This window comes from Suncus etruscus, chromosome 5, assembly GCF_024139225.1.
Source record: "Suncus etruscus isolate mSunEtr1 chromosome 5, mSunEtr1.pri.cur, whole genome shotgun sequence".
NCBI classification, from domain to species: Eukaryota; Metazoa; Chordata; class Mammalia; order Eulipotyphla; family Soricidae; genus Suncus; species Suncus etruscus.
Genome location: NC_064852.1, coordinates 26,830,859 through 26,854,204, shown reverse-complemented (window position 1 = coordinate 26,854,204; position 23,346 = coordinate 26,830,859).

The following is a 23,346-nucleotide window of genomic DNA, read 5'->3' as shown; positions in this document are numbered from 1 at the left end:
AAGGAAATAGAATGAGACAAGGGGAAACCTTGTTATTGGTAGAGAGGGATACTGACACTAACAGTGGTTTAAAGTCACAACACTCTGTGCCTGGAACTCTATTAACCATGTCTAAACACAGATTTATTTCTTTTGTTTGTTTGTTTGTTTGTTTGTTTTTTGTTTTTCAGCCACACCCGTTTGATGCTCAGGGGTTACTCCTGGCTAAGAGCTCAGAAATTGCCCCTGGCTTGGGGGAACCATATGGGACACTGGGGGATCGAACCGCGGTCCTGATCCTTGGCTAGCGCTTGCAAGGCAGACACCTTACCTCTAGCACCACCTCGCCGGCCCCACATTTATTTCTTAAAGAAGAAACTTTTTGCACTCATCCCCCACTCTACTCTCTTCTTTCCCATTACTAGGCAACTGCCAATCTACTTGCTTTTTCTGTAGATGAACTCTCTATATTAGACATGTCATAGATATTCAGCGAGGTTTCTAGATTCTAGCCCTGAAATCAAGGCAGTTTGCAAATCCTCTTCATAGTTATATACACTTATTTCTTGTTTCTTTTATAACTTTGGAAGTACAAAAATCAGGGTCCCGGGATAGTTCAGAGGTTGCGCTGCTGCCTTACAGATCTAAGGGTATGAGTTAAGTTCCTGGTACCACCCATAAGCCCAGTGACAAACACAACCAAGTAATTTTTTAGGCAGCACTACAAATATCCCATCTTTGATCCTTGCAACAACAATGAAGGGAAGATGAAGGGGGAAGGAGGAAAATTCAGAGAAGTACAAGTACAGTATTCTTCCTATTTCAAGCTACCAAAAAAAAAGCCTGCAAATATTATTCTGTATCAGTGAAAAATGACATGCAATTATTTAGCTGTCATATCCATGACCTTGAATGTTTCTTCTTTTCATTCTCTTCGTACACTTTGCAGGCATCCACCCAGCACTTCAGAGGAGTCTTCCCTGTCTAGCCCTGTGCTAACCTTCTTGTCAGTTTGTGTTGAGCTGGTCACCATAGCTGCCTCAGACATCTGTCTCCTCTAGTTTGCAAGGGTCCTGATACAGATGTTTCAAGGTCCCTGTTCCAGTGAAGATTCTTCTGTTTCTGGCTCTCCCAGTTTGTCCTCCTTCACCTTCTCTGCCCTGCAAATTGCTGTGGGCAGCATGATTTATTCTCCTGCCTCCGACTCTGGGGATGTTTAACACCCATGTCTAATAGTTTTCCATATAGAATGCCCTGCTTGTCAGCTGCTTGGTCTCTTGGGTTCTGGTTCTGCTTCCCCAAGTGATTAATTATTTCTGTGAGCTGCACCCTTTGGTCTGGTTGGGTGTGTTCTGAAAGTCTGTTGTGTGAGAGTGTATTTGGCTAGTGCCTGGGGTATCAGTGAAAATTGCTCTCATTTTGTAGTCAAATTAGTCCTCAAGGACATGGACATTAAACATTTTAGAAACTGACAGTCTTAACAAGTTGCTGCCTTTGTTGGTGCATTTATTCATTTTTATTTGCTTATTTCATTTTATTTTATTTCTTCCGGACTCACTCTTGGCAGGGCTTGTGGAACCATCTGGAGCAGCAGGGAATGAACCATAGTCAGTGGCATGGAGGCAAACAAACACCTGCTGTACTTTCTCTCCAGCCCCTCATTTCTTTTCTCATTGGTTGGTCTACGGCAGCTCTATGTCCCAGGTGTGTAGGGTGTGGGACATGATCTCACTTCTGACTGATCAATGATCTCTCCACAAGTCCTGCATCCTGTTTGGGAAACAAGCACATGCAAGCCACTTGCAAAGGATTTTAGGTGAATTCACAATATTCTGAGATTCAGTGAAACCTCTCTCTGGAGTGACCAGTTTAATAACTATCCAAAGAGAATGTTTGAAAGCCAGGACTGATGTACAAAGAACTAGCAACCTGGACTGGAGAAAGCACAAGTACAAGGCAATTATTTTACATGCAATCAAACCCTGATAGATCCCTGACACCACATATGGTCCCCTGAGTCCCACCAAGAGTGATTTCTGAGCACAGAGCCAAGAGTAATACCTGAGCACCACAGCCAATAGTGACCCCTAAAACAAAAACAAAGAAGTAAAAACATTGTAAAGCAGCATGATTTTTAAAGATTTGTAAAAGGCTGCAAAGACATGTACGGGCCTGAGCAGAAACGTCCTGGATTCAGAGCCACCCTCCCTCAAAACCCCCTCCCCTCATACAATGGACACACATTACTATCCCCTGTCAGTCAGGAAGTTCTCAGGGTCCAGAGAAGCTGAAAGATCTCAGGCAAGTACCTAACAAAGTCTATAAAACAGGATTTTCTTGGCTCTTTCTGGAAGCAGTTTTCTATCCAGGACTCTCCCTGAACCCTTTTGAACATTATGGAAGCCACAGAAGTAACTACTTCTTAAATGGGCTTGGAGTATAGAAGCAGTTTTGTCATTAAAGTTTGGCTGCTCTTTCCCACATGGGAGAGAAGAAAGCAGATATAATTTTAGGATGAGCTGGACTTTTGGGATAGCCCATGCTAATCAAGCCAACCCAAGTTTGTGCTCAACTAGTATTTAAATAATTTAAATATCATAATGAACACTAACTGGTCTTTGTTTTTTTGATTTATTTTATTTTTAGTTTGGTGACCAAATACAGCGGTGCTTGGGACTTATTTCTGTTACTCAGGGGAAATTTTGCGTTCTGGGGATTGAACTAGAGTTAATCGTGTACAAATAGGTAAACCTTGTATTATTCTGTCCTAGTTTTTTTTCCGACATATATGTAAACACTACTCTAAATCTACTTCTCACTAGTGGTCTAAGACCCTACCACTATGGCCAGTTTTAATGCAAGACAGGAATAAGGCCTTGCCTCCCAGTATTCCTGAAGAACAACCAGCATCACAAAGATCTGGCTTACTAGTAAAAAAATATGGGCTTATTCCTTCTTTAACCCTATACTAATGCCTTCACCAGGTGTTTATATTTTATGATATTTTTATAAAATAGGTCACAACATGCAAGATATGGAGTGATGTATTTAGTCAATATTTTCTTTCAGTTCTGGGGCTGGAATTATAACTCAGCATGTAGGTCATTTACCTTGCACATGGCTGACCCAGGTTTGATCCCCAACATCCCAGCCTGCCAGGAGCCTGCCAGGAGTGATTTCTGAGTACAGAGCCAGGAATAACCCCTGAGTGCTGTTGGGTATGCCCCCCCCCCAAAATTTTTTTTTCTATTAGTTCAATAAATATGCACCTAATGCTTGCATGGCTGAAAACTTTTCATCACCAGGAATACCTCTATTGTTTTTGTCTTCATGTGCTTCAGCTTAGGGACACAAGACTAAGTCATTAAAAAAGATAAAGTTATGTTGTTTTTAATCAATTCAATTTTGAAAATGACCTGAGAATCATTAGATATTAGTGATTTGTCCTTCTGTATGAATTTTAAGGTTACCTAATGAGTCTTTCCTTTTGATATTGTTTCTTCTCAAGATGTGTGTGCATGCGTGTGTGTGTGTGTGTGTGTGTGTGTGTGTGTGTGTATACATGCACACATGCTTGTGACTACTTCAGGATATGTCATCTTTTCTTATTTCTTATATTTGTCAAAAACTTAGAGATTGTTAACCCATTTGAGGACACAGGACACTGGGATGACATTTCCTTGGGAAATAATGGGAAGTTCTACCAGATTGGATCAACTCAAAAACAAAATGGCTATACTAGTACATATTTTGTATGAGAGTTTTTCACTAACTGTTCAGTTTCTCATACAACTCTATATTTTCAACCTGACATTTAGAGCCCCTGTTTAGTTAAAAATGCCTACCATCATTTCCCTCTGGATTCTAAGACAAACTTTACAAATCAAAGTGTTTGCACAAAGAATCATTCTCTAACCCCAGCATCCAGAAGAAAGATCTGCCTGGGACAATGCTGAGTCCCTTGCTTCTGACTGGTCAGACAAAATGTCTTTGCCTCTTGTATCACTGCTTTATCACTTGCTCAACTTCCTTAATGGAAATCTCTCATATCCTTGGTCTGTTTCCAATTACCTTTGATCTTTACTGAGAAGCTAGAGGATTTTAAACTTCCTTCAGTGTTAAGAGGCCATCAGAAGCTACAGTTAAATATGGGTTGGAATATTGCTTTCATAAAAGGGTTCATAAAAGAAGTCTGATTTGGAATGCCTAATTTGACTCTGGAACCCTCCGTCCTCCATTCATGCTTTCTGCTGGGTTGATTCGGCTCTGGACCATTGATTCTTCAGCTTCTGGTGCAGTGTTTCACATTTTTTTAAAAAGTGAACAGAAGCTAATATGAATCTTCAGTGAATTATTTTCCTTTAGCAGACAAGAGATGATATCATTCTCTATAAGGCTATTTTTATGCACCTATGCCCACTCAGTTTCACAATCACAATCACACAATTTTAGAGCAAGAAGATTAATGATCATCTTCAGTCTTTTCTAAAGGGGTGATATCATTCCCCATAGGATGCCACAACAACTCAGGCAGGCAGCAGTAGCTTCAGGTGCAATTTAGGGGTGGTTTCTGTTTTTTCACTTGAAGATAGGTTTCCAAAAGAGGGAAATGTAAGCCGAACAAGTCTGGGACCCTCTAACCTAGAACCACTCTTTCACTTTATAGATGAGGAAACCATGAGAAGTGAGTAGATTTAGTCAAGTAACAACAGATTATATTTCATAGGGAATGGGTCAAAACTTAACCACTTGGTTAAGTTGGGGAGGGAGAAAAGACAGGAAGAAAGAAGAGAGAGAGAAGTTTGAGATGGCAGAAAGATGTTGATAATAGTATGTGAATTGGGCAGGTGAGTATGGTGGATAACTGACCATGAAACTGGAATTTAACAGATAGTAGAAACAAAAGGTGATCTTAAAAAAACCTGAGAAGTCAGGTGTGAATTCAGATATGTGGGAAGAACATGGGGGCTTCATGAGGCTGTTTATAGTGTGGTCAATATTCTCAGGCAATGCATGAGCATCACAATGCCATGAGCTCCCACAATGGGCCATTTCAGTTCACAATCACCAAGGGTAGGAAAAGACAGAGGAGGAAAGTCAGTTTGTGTGTGTGTGTGTGTGTGTGTGTGTGTGTGTGTGTGTGTGTGTGTGTGTGTGTGGTGGGGTGGTGGTGGATGGGGTGGGGGAAGACCTCAAGGATGAGTAAAAGAAAAAAGTGAGTTGTGATTTTATTTACTACTCAATTGGTAACCTGGGGGTGGTATTATAGCCATCCACTGACCTCACCTTTAACTTCATTTGAACCAGTTTTATAAACTGGTGCCTATAAAAATAATCCCCCAGTTAGGCTATTACAGAGGGTTAAATTTTTACTTGTGTTCTGGCTCTATTATACCTGATTGAATGGACAGAGCTAGTGGTCTATCTGAGATATAGAGCTCTATATCTCATGACTTGTCTTTTGCCCTAGGAATTTTCTATTCCAAGTAAGCATGAGATTATGGGTGTACCTAGCACCCACAGGTGTTGTTGATATCCTGGTATTCTGGGAACACTGCAGGCAAACATGCAAGCACATGGGTATTTGTTAAATTCAAAACCATTTACCTGGATGCCACTGCCAGGGGAACTAGCCTCCTGGATGACCTGTGGCAGGCTAGAGGAAAAAACAAAGAGGACTGGAACAAGGAGGGAGGAAAGCCCATTAACACCAGAAGGTCAAATTTATTCTTGATCAGACTGTCATGAAGTTATAAATCAGCAGTTGTACTTGTTATGAATCCATAGTCAGCCAGGAAGCAACCTGTGTGGTATGTGATCCTATCTTCTCACTTCACTCCTGCCTTCCTAAAATTCACTGGGAAAATGAAGAGTTACCAGGTCATCTTAGGTCTTAGATTCACTTTCTTAGCTCTTGCTAATTAATATATACACACATATATAAAAAACATATAATATATAATTATGTATTATATATCATAATATATACTATGACAAAATATAAATATAAATAATAAATTATATTATATAATATGAATATAAACAAATATATATGGTTATATATAAAAATTATGTATATAAATAACATAAGTGGAGTTCAAACTATCTGTGGTAAGTCTCTGGACTTGAGTAGTTGTCCTTGACCTGCTGACTACAATGCATTGGTAAGTAAATTAATTCCTCTGTGCTTTCATTTTCTCCTCTGAGAAACGGGATGGTAATAGTAAGCTACCTCTGGGTTATTGGGGGTCTAAATGAATTAATGATTCAACATTCATAATCTATTGTTATTTGGCTCTGTAAATTTTTCAGTATAATTCTGGTTATCTTCTTTCCTCTGTGTTCTAAATTCATTTTTGTGTGATGTCTATTATGTGCATATGGATCTTCCTGAATTGATTTTCAAAACTTCTTTAATATATCCTATCATTTAAAAAACTTTGACTCTTCATTTTATTTTTAAAGACTCCAGGTTAGATAATGGTTACACCTAGTGTTAACATTTGTAGTTTTAATTTATAAAGTTATACATCTTTACCAGTGTCAAAGTATCCAAGACCCTCCATCGCTGCCCTTTTGCTTTGTTTTATACTTGTGCTGATCCGCACTAGTATCATGTTCCCTTTATCCCAACGTCCCTACCTCCCAACTCTTTACCATCCACAAATCACAGAACATTTTGTTCTACTTATGTCATGTCTTCTTTATATTTTAAAGTTTCTATTGACAGTTTGTTTATTTTTGGTACCATGCTCAAAATTTCCAAGAGTATTTTTTCTCCAGGAATTTATTCTTAGTCATATTTTCTCTATAATGGAGTAGGAAGAAAATGAGTTTCACTATATTCTCATATACCTGAGTATATTAATTAGAAGTTGAAACATTTTCCTTATATTTCTAATAATATTACTTATTTATTTAATTTATTTATTCCCTTCTCAGGGAAGAATAGGAAATTTATTCTAATGGTTGATTATCCTTGGTTGTCTGTTTTGGGTCAAGACTATAGCACAAATAAAATAATTGGAAAATTCCTTGCCTTATGGTTATATATTGGGGAAAAAAGGAGATGACCCCTGACCCAAAATGACTTCATTCTCTGAGACCTTTTCCTTTCTCTGAAGAGGAAGCTATTCTCCATGGCCTGGCCTGTACGTGTTCTTCAGTATATGTTCAGCACAGAAGGGGTGCTGGTCAGTGGCTCCTCCATTAGTAAGTTTTTATCACTCTTACTGTATATGCTTAGGTAACTTATTCTCTGCTGTACCTGGAATTCCCAATACCAATTCTTCTGCTTTTTTTGGCCTTAGCAAAGAACAATCTTCTGGTCTCCCATTGAAGCCTAGATTATAGGCGTTATTGGTTTCCATTAGTAGAGGACTTCAAATAAACTAAATAAACCAAATAAAGGTTCCTTCTTAAAGGAACTTAAGCTCTCTGAAGGCTCCATTAAGAGACTGTCTCTCTACCTCCACTCATATGGTTTCCTCCTTTCACAAATGAGCTTGTTTTTTTCCTATAGTTTATACTGCTCTTTCTATCCTTTGGAGTTTATAATTGCCTCTTTGCTTTTGAGTATTATTTTAGTATTTGAGTATGCTTTTAAGTATTATTTTATTTTTAATTTTATAGAAAGCAAGATCTTTTGTATAAAGGACCCAGGAGAAGAGTTCTGAGGTTCTCAAATGTATAGGACTCACCATCTCTTAGGGTGGACTCTAATTAGGGAGATTTTTGACACCCACAGCCACATGAGAGTTTGTTGTTAGCCATTTTGTCCTTGCACTCCACTACATTAAACTTGGTAAAGGATCCTTCTTAGAGATTTAGACCTTTGGGTAGCCAAAAAACTTGAAGTTGGCTCTACTGAGAGCCTCAAGCAGCTGTCCTATGGGTAAAAATGGAGACTATACTTAGCTAGTGTGGACTCTGGCCATGTGCCCAGGAGCTTTACAAAGTCATCCCCTCATACCTGTCTAGGGCCTGTCAAGCATAAGCACAAGATAGCTAAAATCTTGTTGATGGGAATGACATAGAAAGGGATGGATTCACACTTCGACATGAAATTTATCTACACCTGTATCCCACCATGTCTTTGTTAACATAAATAGGGCAGCCTCTAAGACTTTGAAGGAAACTAGCTAGTATTCACTTAACACTAGAGAAATAAAGTCAGTGTTGGTCCATTTTTAAGACAAAGTATTTAACTCTAAATGGAAATAATTGGCAGGACATTTACGTAATGACTTACAAAGTAGTAGAACATTTGAAACAATAAATCAAATATTAGAGGTGTGTGTATGGGGTCAAAGTAGAAACTCCGTGTTAGGAAATACATGACCCACAAAAGCCTTCCAGCCACCAGAGAACAAAAAGGGGCACAGCAACCAAAAACCAATTAAACTCTAGAGGTTCATGCATTTAAATTATCCAATAAAACGTAGATGACTTTTAATGAAATTGGACACTCCATGGTACTCAAGAGGAGGAATTTACTCCTTGGGAAAATAATGCCTTGAAAAACTATAATCAATAACTATGAAAGCCTGGGTTTTGCTGATTTCTCTGAGTGTATTCATTTTCATACAAGTGTGATAGGTCTCACACATTTCAAATTAAAGGCATAGATCCTGGCATTAGATTTATCTCAACAGAAGCAAGATTTTTGATATAATTAGTTCTTACTAGTAACACTGTGAGGAGTGGTGGCCCCAGGCAGCTTCAAGATCTGAAGACAGAAGTGGGTGTTTAAATGTAAAAAACTGTGCTGACTTCTTTGAAAAGGCCAAGAACCTTACTATTCCTCACATAGCCAGTGGTATTCAATTCCAGATTTTATGCAGAAAGAAGAAAAGTTGAAAAATAGAGAATTTTTTGGGAGGGGCTCTTGTAAAATCCATCATTTCTTTTTTAAGCTCCTTGGTCTTGAACTTCTCTTGGTTGGATAGTGCATTGCATAGGTAACTCAAAGTAGGAAATGAGACAGTCACAATAGAGAATTACTATGCTCCTGCTTGGCCCACCACTTGTGCCTTATGAAATTCCTACTTGTGCCCTTGGAGACTTAACTGAAGGAAGGATCACAGGATACCAGGAGGGAAGGTAAAATCAGTGTTGATCTTTGTATTCTTACAGAAAAGTATTTCAGAAGACATTAAAGCAAAAATTATTTTATTAAACAATTATGGGAGGGGGCCAGCGAGGTGGCGCTAGAGGTAAGGTGTCTGCCTTGCAAGCGTTAGCCAAGGAAAGATTGCTACTGCAGTTCCATCCCTCAGCGTCCCATATGGTCCCCCAAGCCAGGGGCAATTTCTGAGTGCTTAGCCAGGATGTGGCTTGAAAAACAAAAAACAAAGCAAAAAAAAAAAAATTATGGGAGAAGAAAGGACTTTGAAAAGTGATTAGGCATCCAGAGTTGGGATGTATAAATCACCTCAAACTGCAGGGTACAGAGCTTGCTTTTGTAAACCAGATATCTAAGCCTTTTCCAAATTGACCAGGGGTAGAAACTGTCTGTGCAGATAAGAGTCCATTGCTAAAGCATTATCAAGGATAAAGGAGTTCCAAGAACTGGTGGACTTTATTTAAAGTCTTATCACAGGGCTTAGTTTTTGATGAAACCTCTCCAAAGGGGTCCAGCCTTAGGGTTTGGATAGCACCCTCAGTCTGGAGCTGGAACTTCCAATTTAGTTGTATGACTCCATTGGTATTGCCAAAAGGCGCCCTGCCTCACTACTTTATCTTCCTCTCTTGCATGATGCTAATGATGGCCCAACTTTTCATTCCTATGTGAGACAGCAGGCTTCTCGGAGGACATACTTCTTTCCTTTTGTTTCCCAGGTATAAGTTTATCAGATAAAATAAAATCGATTCACTAGTTAAAAGGCAGAATACTCAAGTAAATTAGAATTTCAAATACACAGGGGGTTATCAATTTAATATAAGCAGGTGCCATGCACTCTCAAGGACTAACATGTTTTCACTGTTTATTTGATATTTAAATGTAACCGAGTATGCTTTGTTTCTTCTGGCAACTCTATCCAGGTGGCCTTTCTTAATTCTATGAAGACTCAGATCTAGTCTCTCAGTAGCACAAAAGGGCTTTGTTTTCAAGCCACCCTGTCTTAAAGGCAACTTCAGCTATTTACATAACATATGGCAATCTCACACACCCATGCAGTTGTAAATTAGAGCCTGCTTATTCATTGTCAAGTTAGAAACACAAACCAGCCATAGATTTCAGTTGTCTTTATTCTGCAGCCCAGAATGCAATAAGTAAAGATATTTGTTTATATCCTTGTGCCTCTACCCTTAGAGTCTAGAAATAGAGCACCTTGCCATCTTTCTGGGACACTGCCCCAGTATCAGCTCCCCTGGTTTATTCTTTGGATGGTTTGGAATGAATTCTTTCTGGATGTTACTATTTCAGAAAAAATCATTCATCCCTTTAAGCTACTGAGAGGTACTGGCAGGCGACAGGTGTACAGAGCAGGATTTGTTCCCACCATGCGCCCGAGAAAATGAACTTGACAAAGAACCCTTGTCCAAAAGAAAGGCTAAATTGTGATTGAGCCAATTACATCAAAGGATACAGGAAATGAACACAATAAATGAAAAACTGCTCAGGAGAGCAATTCACAAAATAACATGAGCACTTTCGTCTAATCCCCACAGAGTCTGCCTTTCCTTTTAGGTTATTTCCATAAAGACATTCTTCACAAGTCATAAGCCTGTCTGTGTTCTTTCACTCCTAATACTCCTTTGAGAGCTCTCAGAGCCACATTTCTGAGGAGCTCCAAAGAGGCAGCTCTGATTCATTGGGCCCTACAGCTCCATTCTGAGAACTTCAGTGTCCATTCCCTGTAACCTCATCCTTCCCAGAGTTCAGAATGGAATGTACAGGATAGGTCCATAATGAATTAAAGAATACATAAATATAGAATTTATAAATAAAGAACCAAGCAACAGGCAGCACAGTGAAATTCCCACAGAAGCTACCTGCTGGCATCATGGAGTCTCATCCCAGAAGGCCCAGCACCAGCCACCAATTTAACACTGAATTTGGGCACACGGGAAAATGAACCCAGCAAGCAGACTGAATTGGAGTCAACCCAGACCAGAACCCCCCCACCCCCACCCAACCTGTCTCCATTCCAAGAGGCCTTTTCACTTTCTCAGACTCCCAATTGCCCACTTTTTCACAAATTAAATCTTCTTTGGTATTTAGATTTCCTCAAGTGGAGCCTTATTTGAGGGTTGAAGATGGGTACCCCGTTATCACATCATTCTGAAGGAATGTTTTTAGTTTTGTTTGTCTGGGGAGACACTCAACTGTTTTGTTTTTTTTTGGGGGGGGGTCACACCCAGCAGCGCTCAGGAGTTACTCCTGGCTCTACTCTCAGAACTCGCCCCCAGCAGGCTCAGGGGACCATATGGGATGCCGGGATTCGAACCACCGTCCTTCTGCATGCAAGGCAAACGCCTTACTACTGTGCTATCTCTCCGGCCCCACACTCAACTGTTCTTAGGACTTACTCCTCTCCTTGTGTTCAGGGATCACTCCAGGGACTCAATAACCATAATGGTGTTGGGCATCAAACCCTGGTCAGTTGCATGCAAGACAAGTACCTTTCCCACTGTACTATCAATCCAACTGTGAGGCTTTTAAATGCCCTCTCAGGGGGACTAGCTATAGCACAGTGGGTAGGGCATTTGCCTTGTATGTGGCCAACCCAGGTTCAAACCCAGCATCCCATATGATCCCTCAAGCCTGCCAGCAGTGATTTCAGAGCACAGAGCCAGGAGTAACCTCTGAGCACCGTTGGTATGCTTCCCAAAATTAGAATTAAAGAATTTTAAATAAAAAAAAGTAAAGGCCCTATCTCTTCTTTACCCTACTTTTGTGAATTTTTTTAAAGTTTTGTCTTATACTTTGTTTTGTTTGTTTTGGGGCCACACACAGCAATGCTCAGGGTTAGTCCTGGCTCTGAACTTGGGAATTACTCCTGGTGGTGCTGAGGGAATAATATGCAATGCTGGGGGTGGAAACTGAGTCAGGACTATGTGCAAGACAAATGCCCTAACCACTATACCATTACTCTGGCCCCTGCTCCACATAAAATATAAGGTAAACCCCTAGTTGAGCAATAAAATTCACACTAAAGGAAGATGTGTGGGATCTTTCATGTAGTATTCTACAATTTGTTCTTCCCAGTGGGAAGATGTGAAGGTCTTTGAACTGTTGATCTTTCATAAGAGAACAATGAAGTCAACCATAAACCAAAATGTGTTTATTTGGGTTCTCAGAAAATTTCCATTTGGGGAGCACAGGTTAGAAACACACACATGGGGCTGGGAGGTGGGGCTGGGAGGTGGCGCTGGAGGTAAGGTGCCTGCCTTGCCTGCGCTAGCCTAGGACGGACCGCGGTTCGATCCCCCGGCATCCCATATGGTCCCCCAAGCCAGGAGCGACTTCTGAGCGCATAGCCAGGAGTAACCCCTGAGCGTCACCGGGTGTGGCCCAAAAACAAAAACAAAAACAAAAACAAAAAAGAAACACACACATGTCTTCAGGTGGATCTGAGGTGAGACACTGTTAGAGATGGAAGATGATGGACGGGGCAAAAGAAGAGGAAGTGATATCAGATGCAGGAGTCCAGAAACCAAAAGATCAGGCAAAGGGATAAAGCAGTAAAATCTCTTCCTAGACATTTGAAACAGACTGCATTTTTGTAATGTTGTCAGGGATAGATCCAGGACAAAGAGAACTGTAAAGTATCTCTTTTTTTGCAGTGACTTCCTCTGGCCTTTTAAATTTTTTATGTATTTCATTAATTTTTTTTATAAGGACTCTTCCCAGTGGTTCTGAAAGGTGATACATGGATAAAAGTACTCAGGGTCTTTTTGGTCCTTCTCAGGCCCTATTATTGGTTGTTAGATTTGATCCACACTTGGGCTTGTCAGGTTTGTCTCCCAGTGATGGTCAGGAATCAATCTGTATGCAAATCAAATGACTTAGCCCCTATATTATTTCCCTAGTCCACAGACCCATTTTAATATTCTTGCTCGGTTTTTCACAAAGCAGTCTGGAATGGGAAGTTATCCTTTCCTTTTGCTTTTCTTGGGACTAAGGGGATTTTCCCGAGTGAGTTTTCTGAGTAAAATCAGGATGGTCTTGGGAGACAAGGACAGCTGTTCATCATCTTCTTTGCCTTTTTCCCTTTAATTGTCTCCCTGCCCTCTGACAGAGAAAAAAAGGTCATAATCTAATGGTAAGCTTTGGGAATTTTTGTCAAATGCAATCCAGGGGTTTGGGAGGTTTCATGCTAAAATTTTATATAAAGTTTTCTGAAAGTTTCTTTGAGTAAAAGGAAAGAAACCTTTAAATAAGATTGTAGGGAAAGGCAAACAACTGCTCATTTAGAAAATTTATTCTAAAAAATAAATAGAAAGAAAATTCATTCTAAAAAGCTATTTTAAAATATTTGTTTATAATTTGAATTATTATATCTTTCTATGAAGTAAAAAAAAGAAATATTTATGATGGTAAGTTTCTAGATTTTTTAAAATACTTTTTATTCTGACCAAAGTGAATCACAAGTCTTTCACAGTAATAATTTAGTTACATAGTGACATTGAATCAGGGACATTCCCACCACCAGTGTTGTCCTCCGTCCACCCCTGTTCTAGGATGCATCCCATATTCCTCTACTTTGCCTTCCAGGCTTCTAGTATGAGTGGTCCCCTCTGTGTACAGCTTGTTGTAGAATGGGTATCAATTCTGTTGTTGGTGACTTTGGATTTGGTGTTTAAGTCTGATAATTTTTTTTATTTCTACTCAATGTTCATACGTTTGTTTGGTCTTGGTACCATCCATTTTTTTCTCTCAATTTATGAGGCAGAACTAGATGATTAAAGTTATGTGGTTCTGTTTGAAGGGAAAAAAAAGAATAGAAAAAAAAAAGAAAAAAGAAAAGAAAGGAAAAACAAACAAACAAAAAACCAGGAGGAGTCAGTCTAGAGGTTATAAATATCAAATTAAAAGAAGAAAGGAAAAAAGGAAGAAAAACATAACAAAAAGTACAAAAACCACAAAAAACAGAAACAAATAAAAAACAAAACAACAACAACAACAACAACAACATAAATCAAACCAAAAAACCGAAACCAGTGACTACAAAAAAAGCACCACAGCAACAAAGACAACAACCAAAAGATAATCACGAGCATAAAATAAAAAGAAAAGAAGAAAAATATTGACTTTCTTTCTTCTTTCTCTTTCTTTCTTTCTTTCTTTCTTTCTTTCTTTCTTTCTTTCTTTCTTTCTTTCTTTCTTTCTTTCTTTCTTTCTTTCTTTCTTTCTTTCTTTCTTTCTTTCTTTCTTTCTTTCTTTCTTTCTTTCTTTCTTTCTTTCTTTCTTTCTTTCTTTCTTTCTTTCTTTCTTTCTTTCTTTCTTTCTTTCTTTCTTTCCTCCCTCCCTCCCTCCCTTCCTTCCTTCCTTCCTTCCTTCCTTCCCTCCCTCCTCCCTCCTTCCCTCCCTCCCTCCCTCCCTCCCTTCCTTCCTCCCTTCCTTCCCTCCCTCCTCCCTCCCTCCCTCCCTCCCTCCCTCCCTCCCTCCCTCCCTCCCTTCCTTCCTTCCTTCCTTCCTTCTTTCCTTCCTTCCTTCCTTCCTTCCTTCCTTCCTTCCTTCCTTCCTTCCTTCCTTCCTTCCTTCCTTCCTTCCTTCCTTCCTTCCTTCCTTCCTTTCCTTTCTTTCTTTTTTGCATAGGCACAGTAAATATTGGAGAAATTAGAAAGGGAGTTCCCTTTCAGGGGTCCTCAAACTTTTTAAACAGGGGCCCAGTTCACTGTCCCTCAGACCATTGGAGGGTCTGACTATAGTAAAAACAAAACTTATGAATGAATTCTTATGCACACTGCATATATCTTATTTTGCAATGAAGAAATAAAACAGATACAAATACGATATGTGGCCCGCAGGCCATAGTTTGAGGACCACTGGGAGATACAGGGTTTCTCCGTCCTTGAAGCATACTGTTATGGGAATAGTAAGTTTCTAGATTTTGAAACCCAAACTGCTATGTAGTTTTAGTAGATGCTCTACATAAACCTTTCAGTTTTCACACCAGTACTCTCTACTACTCCTGGTGGCAGTATATGGAAGATAAGTCTTGACAATCCAGACTGCCTTGTTTGATTTACTGAACCTTCTTTTTTTTTTCCAGATAATTGGCTCTTTAAAACCTGAAGACAAAGATAATAATTTATCTCACTTGAATCCATTATCTGAAGTTGGAATATTAGAATCACTTTAGATCTAAGATTATATCTTTGTATTTGCATCATGCCTCACCTATTGAGGTGCTGTGCCCATGAAGACTTATAAAATAATGTAAGAACTTGAATATATTCTTTAAGGATATATGCACTTCATTATGAATATAAGACAACTTGTAAGTAGAGCTGGAGAGAGTGTTCAAAACACTGAAATGAAAGCTTGCATGTAGAGGTCCTGAGTTCATTCCCAGTATCCTCATAGCCTTTTTGCTACACTCTTCCCCCTATACCTAGAAAGGCACCAATTTTTACAAGGCCCTAACTGCCTATGGAAGGGTTCTTTAAAAGTTGTCTACTATTACAGGAACATTTCCAAAGCAGTCTGTACTCACAGAGAGGATGTTGAAAATGTAGCACCTGTAATTGAAAAGATGATTAAAAAATAACTTGTACTCACAGGTCTTGGGGTCCTGAGAAACCTTGGTTGCCTATTCATGAGGCATTCAGGAAATAAAGGGATGTAGCATAAATATTAATTAAGACACAATTTTAGCTGACATTTTAAAGATTACTCATATATAAACACACCCTATAAGGAACATTTGCATAGATTCAAATATTTTTTATTTAGTTTTATAGAAATACTATTTACCCTCTAATGTAACTTTGCTTTTAGCCTAGGTGCAGTCATAGTAAGGGTTAACATTTCAGGCTCCAGCTCAGTATGCATAAAACCAAAAACAATACTAACTGACTTTGCTGGCTAGGGCTCTCAGATAGTAAAAAGCGGCTTCAAAAGTGAAACTGTCCTATGGCAAAATGCTTTGAACAGTTTGCCCCTCGACTTTTTTGGGGGGTAAAATTAGTTTTGTATAAATAGCTTTGTTTTGAAAATTATGACATGTCAAGAAACTGAGTATAAGTATTTCACCTTTTGCTTTGAATAAACAGAACAGAGCTTGAATCCAACTTGAGTCCTTGGCCTACCTCCCACAGCCACCCATGCACAAACCTTTTAAGAGAACCCCAAAGATTCTGTAGTGTCAGGAATAATTGGTCTGTGACACTCTTGAGATCTACCATGTTATTCCATCACCAAACTTGAGCAGTGCCAGGCATGAGCACAGAAATATCAGGCCTGCACATTTGATTATAATTGTGAGTGATCCCTGGAGCATTGTTGGAAGGCTCTCACTTAAACATTGTTTTGAAAAGATAAAGAAAAGAATTTGTAAGCATGGTAAAATGCACAATTTCTGAAGCTATATAAAGATATAGATTAAAAATGTGGGGGACTTCTGCTAAGAAGGCACATATAGGGCAGTTTTGCTTGTGCTACATGAAGAATATACATCAAGATATTTAGAAGACATAATTTTATGACAGCTAGTGATTGTTGGTCTCAGCATACTTCCACCCCCTAAAAATGTGTCGAGAGATCATATTTGATTATAGTGAAACAAAGAAAACTTTTAAGAAATGTATTTGTCATATGTGCTTTTTATTTATCATTTATAAATTTATTTATCATTTATTATTTATTTATCATACATGGTTCATCTTTTTTCATTATTTCACTGAGTCTCATAATTAAAAGTTCCCATGAGGGTATTTAACTTGAATTTCTGTGACCTAGGTAATATTTATAACTTTTTTTAGCCTCTATTTTGTTAATTCATTGGTATTTGAAATAACTGCCGAAGTCCATGGGTTATATAATATAAACATTTTGTTTGTTTGTTTTTGAGACATCAGCAAAACTCAGGACTTACTTCAGGCTCTGCACTCAGGAGATCTCTCCCCGTGGGCTTGGGGTACCAGAGATCAAATCCAGGTCAACTATGCAAGACAAGTGCCCCACCCACTATACTATCATTCCAGCTCCATTCTTTGTAAAACCAAATCTTCACAATCACTTGTACATTTTGACTCTTCTTTGAGGAAAGTCATTTCTTTCCAGGGTTGGAAAATTGATATAATGATGATATATAATCAGGTTGGTATATGAGTAAAATAATGTGTGTTTGTGTGTGAGTGAGAAAGAGAGAGAGAGAGAGAGAGAGAGAGAGAGAGAGAGAGAGAGAGAGAGAGAGAGAGAGAGAGAGATTGTGTGTTCTTGTGTGCATGCTTACAAAAGTTTTACGATTAAAAATTGAATCATATTACTTACAAATTGAAGATTTCACTGCTCCATATTTTACTCCCTAGTCCCTGGAAGTCTTTCTGCCTTCTAGGACCTAGGTCAAGTGTCCCTGGAATGTATGCAGACTTCCTATATGCGCTCAGCTCAAAGGTCCTCTTGCCTTATAGGAATTTCTTAAGCCCTTTACCTCACCTCCACAACCCCTCCACTCCTCCCTTCCTCTTCACAGAATGGAGATACAGAAAGAGGAGCCCTAGCCCTCTCGATGTATTATTAGGTTCTGTATCATGGAAAAAGCCATGGCGAGGGTCACTGCTGGAATGTAAGGCCAATGCTGTCAGAGAGGGAGCAGGGTGAAGAGCTAAAGAAATAGTTTGGAGATTAAGGTTACCCATCCCTTCAGGGGTGGCAAACAAGTTCGACACAAAGAGCCAACATTTTAAACTGTGATAGTCAGAGAGCCACACCACACAGTGACCTGCCAAAACAAACAAACACTCACACAAAAGCATATAATTTTAACAATAATCTATTAAACATATATTGCATTTTGCCATTTTGAGTGAGGGTAAATATCCTGCAGTGATGGCGTGGGTGTGCTGCGTCCTCCACAATACGCTCGGAGATCTCTCCTCAGAGGTCCCTCCTCAGAAGCAGCAGAATAAAATCCAAACTTGGCAAAGAGCCACAGTATGCAAAATAATGAGAAGAGGCAAAGAGCCACATTCATTTTGGCCGGGAGCCGCGTGTTCGCCACCCCTGCCTTAGATTATTCCATGTGAGTGAAAGAATTCTGTATTCAGGTCTCTAGTCTCAGGGACTACCTAATTCCTAGCTGGAGAAAATCTGGTATCTTCTGACTCTTCCCGCCAAAGACATAGTAGGGAAGTCTTACAAGCTTTGATCTATTCTCTCCCACCTGCCATTTCTCCAGTAAGAGTCAAAATCTTTCATTCCATGGAATGTAAGTTATTAAGAATGTTCTGGAAACCTAGAAGTACCTGGAGGGACAGAAAATTGGCTTGTGGGGGAAGGGGATTTTTACAGTTAGGGAAATTGGCTAGGAAGGGGTTGGAGGGGATGGGAGAAGAGGAATGTTCCTGCCTGGGAGGGGAGGATTGTTGTGGTGGGGAGGGTGGGAGAGAGGTTGCTGGGAATGAATTGTCTATGAAAGGTAGAGGGAAATTCCTTTTGTGGGGCTAGAGGATTCCTCTACAGGGAGAGCAACATTTCAGAGTGACCTCAGTAGTGGGCTTTAGAAAGAGAACAGTTTCTGCAAAGCCAGTGTGAGGAGGCAAGATCCTCTCCAAGGAAAGCTACTGTTCAGCTGTCACATGCCTGGTCTGCTGGGTATGCTTTCTCCCCCATTCTGAGACTTCAACTGCACATACTGAAGAGTTTTCAGCATTTTTCCTGGCCTCTTACAGGATTCTTTATAGTCCTTTCTGGAAAATCATTTCGATGCCCAAGTTCATCTTACTAACCTAGTTGTATTTCTGTTTTTATCACAGCTGATACCTAAAAGCTAAAAGTAAACACAAAACAAAACAAAACAAACTTGTCTCAATTTCCTTTTGGAAAGAAACTTGAGATTTCTACTTATCTGCTAGGCAACAGGTGAAGCGCTTGTCTCTTGACTGAGTAACATCAGTCTATTCCCTATATCATATAGGGTCCTCTGATAAAAATCTAGAGTGTCCACTGAACACAGCCAAATATGGCTCCCCCAAACAAAAACAAAATAAATTGAAATTTCCCCCAGATTAGTCACTTTTATGAACAATCAGATTCTCTGTTGTCTGCAGGCTCTAACTGCCTCCTTTGTGTAAAGTGCACTATTCTTCTTGGCTGTCAATGTCATTTCCAGCCCAGACGATGTAGATTTTGACAGGAACTTTCTTTGCTGGAAGGCTGCCTCTAGGTAATGGGGCTCTACTACTATTCCTGAGTTGAACCGGCTACAAGGTTTTTCTAGAAAAAAAGAAGCATTTCTATAGTTCAATTTTATCTTTCATATTTTTGAAGCCTGGGTTCAACAATCAGCACCAAAACAATAAAGAAAATAGCATCAAGAGCACCAGGAGGATATATTTTCACATGCAGTTACTTCTAAGCTGCTGAGTTCTGCACTGCTGACTGGGCAGGAACACAGCTGGACTCTGAACCCTTCCAGAACAAGATGCCAGGCTGCTTCCTACTGCCTGGAGACAAAGCCACTCACAATCAAGAGTCCACACTGACATGAGGATGTGTTCAGAGAATCCAGTCAGAGCTGCATAGCCTATAGCTGAAGTTCCTTTTATGGCATAGGGGCAGAAAGAACCAAACTCCCCAGTTCTTGCAGACTCTTCGGACTGCATCTGAACCATAACAATTTCAAGGAGCCAAACTACCACTTCTACTGGCTGGCAGAAAACTTCTGAGGTTTGCCTTCAGAAATATGTCAAAGAAAGTTCTATCATTTAATAAGCTTTTACTATTTTTGTGAAACAATAACTGGTGGTACAATCTACTATCTCATATGACACCTTTTGTATAAAGCCAAAATGAAAATCTTTTGCATGAGATTATTGCCAGAAAACATTCTGTCTCTATAGATAAAATTCTGGCATGAGAAGGAAAATAAAAGTGATATAATTTAACACATTATTCTTCAAGTCTTGGGTGCTAGATAGCATAAAGTAAAAATTAGTGTATAAATGTTCTCATCTTCTCAAGTCAAGTGACAAAAATATGTTATTAAAAACTAAACTGTCTTCTCTTCTTATACCACCCCAAGCCGTCTATCTCCATCCATCCACCAACACTTGCTTGCATCCTTCCATCCATCTATCAACCCACCCATTCATTTTTGTTTGTTTGTTTTTGGGTCACACCTGGCAGCCCTTAGTGGTTACTCCTCGCAGGGTTGGGGGACCATATGGGATGCCGGGATTTGAACCACCGTCCTTCAGCGTCTAAGGCAAATGCCCTACTGCTGTGCTATCTCTCTGGACTCTACCCACCCATTCATTTTTAAAACAAAGTTTCAGTTTGTATAAGTCTCCAATCTTTAGCCAAAATAATCAAGAGATGACAGGTGGAGATTACAACTGAAAGAATTTCTTAGGTTGCTCTAAAATGATTATTTCAAATATTGGTTGATGAAGCTAGGAGAGAGTCACAAATGCAGAGTGCGATAGATTTTTATTTTTTTTTAAATTAAGACATGTGGATTTACAAAGTTATCTACAGTACAGTTTCAGAAATGCAATGTTCTGACACCCATTCTACCTTCAGTGTCAACTTCCCTCTACCAGTGTCCCAAGATTCTCTCCCACCCACCAAGCCTTCCTACTTGACAGGTGCATTTTTAAGTTTGGTTATTGTTGTTTGGATCTTGTACTTAGAGTGTTGTCAGTTCTGTGGTTCATATATATACATGAATATATGTATATATGTGTGTATGTACTGTTATATTGTATATATATATACACACACACACCATACCTTTACTCCACCAATATGCTTGCATCTCACAACTTCTGTTCTTATTTTCTCCTTTTGTCTTTTTTTTTACTTCTTTTCTCTTTTTTTTTGCTTTTTCTATTTCTTTATTTTTACTTCGTTTTTGATGTCTTACTTTTCCTATACTTCTCATTTTTATAATCTAGAATCAAGAATAATCTTCTTCCCTTTTTATACCTTGCATTCCATTATTCTATTATTCATATATCACAGGTGAGATAGTCCAATATTCTTTTCATATAATTCACAAAAAATGGTATCCTTCAGTTCAATCCAAGTTTTAACAAATTCATGATTTTGACATTTCTTGAAGTACCTAGTTCACTGTGTATTCCACTATATATATATTCCACTATATACACACCACAAATTAATTAGCCATTTATAAGCTATTTTTTAATATTTGTTAAGTGCTACGAATAATGGTGTGCATATATGTCCTTACAAATGAAAGTTTTTTGTGCATCTATCCTTGTGAATTAATTTTTTTTTATCATGGGAATAGATATCAAGAAATGTGATTACTAGGCCATATAAGCAACTCTATTCGTACTTTACTGAGAACTCTCCATACAGTTCTTTTCCATAGGGTTTGAACCAGACAGCCTTCCCACTAACAGAGGAAGAGAAATCCTTTTCACCACATCCCTCCAAATAGATTGTTCCCAGTTTTTTAGATAAGTACCATTCTCCCTAGTGTGAAATGATTTTTATTGGTGTCTTTATTTAGATTTTTCTGATAAGTAATGTTAAGTTCTTCTTATGCTTATTGGCTATCTGTCTTCTTCAGAGAAGTGTATACTCATTTCCTCTCTGTTTTTGGATAAGGTATTTGTATTTTTTTTGTTGATCTTTGTGAGTACTATATGTATTTTTATTTACTCTTTTTTGATGTCTTGAATGTAAATATTTACTCCTATTCAGCTGGGTGTCTTTCAGTTTCAGTCCAGGTTTCTTTTGTTGTTGTTTGTTTTTTGTTTTACTATATTTAATTTTTGTTTGCTTTAAGGTAGGAAATCTTTATGGTACCATTTATTTATTTTGTACTTGCTGCTTTTGCCAGTAGTATCATATCATATTGAAAATACCTTTGAGGGGCCAGAGAGATAGCCTGGAGGTAAGGCATTTACCTTTCATTCAGGTCATTGGTTTGAATCCTGGTGTCCCATATTGTCCCCCGAGCCTGCCAGGAGTGATTTCTGAGCGTGGAGTCAAGAGTAACCCCTGAGCGCTGCCGGGTGTGACCCCAAAAACCAAAAAACCAAAAAACCAAAAAAAAAAAAAAGAAAGAAGAAGAAAATACCTTTGAGGTACAAATATTACAGTGTTCTGTCTTTATTTGATAGATTTTGGTGTGATCTCAAGGTCTTTGGTCCAGTTTGAATTGACTTTTGCTTAAGGTGTGAGAGATAGATCTAGCCTTATTTTTGGCATGTTGTTATCCAGTTTTTTCAACACCATTTGTTGAAAATTTTATAAGAACTGTTATTGATTCTTAGAATCTTTGAAAAATGCCATTGGAATTTGGATGGTAATTTCATTGAATCTATATAACAATTTAGATAGAATAATCATTTGAACAATATTGATTCTCTTCATCAATGAATATGGGATTTTTTTCATTTCCCAGTCTTATATTTCTTAATGTCTTATCTTTTTCATGGCTTTGATCTCTCACCTTTTTTGTTAATTTGAATCTTAGAAACGATGTTTTGGACACTATTTTAAATGAATGGGCTTTCTGATACGTTTCTCTTCTATTGCATATAGAAATGAAACTTTTTTGTGTGTTCTTTGCAGATAGCTACCTGATTGTTTTGAGGGGCTTTTTTACAGTATTTTTCAGGACTTCTATGTATACGATCATGACACTTACAAATAGTGATAATTTCAGTTCTTTTCCAACTGAGTTTCCTTTCATTTCTTTTTCTTGAATGATTGCTGTTATTAGGATTTCTAACAATATTTTGAATACAAATGGGGGAAATTAGATATCCTTGCCTTTAGCCTTATCTCAGAGGAAATGCTTTCAGTTTTTGAACATTGAGAATGATATTGGCATTGGGTTTGTTAAATATTGCTATTACTAATTGGAGTTAAGTCCTTTCCACCCCTGTTTTGTCAATTTTAAAAATCATGAATAGATATTGAATCTTACAGAAAGCTTTCTCTGCACCAATTAATAAGATAATATGATTTTTATCTTTCCTTTTTCATGCAATATAGTAAAATAAATTTTTTTGCATATATTGAACCATCCTTGAATCCATGGGATAAATATCAATTAATTTGGTATAAGAATTTTTTTTGGGGGGGGCACATATGGTGGTGCTCAGTAATCACTCCTGACTCTGCACTAAGGAATTCCTTCTGGCAGGTTGAAGGACCATATGGGATTCTGGGGGCCAAACTCTGGTTGGTCACATGCAAGGCAAATGCCT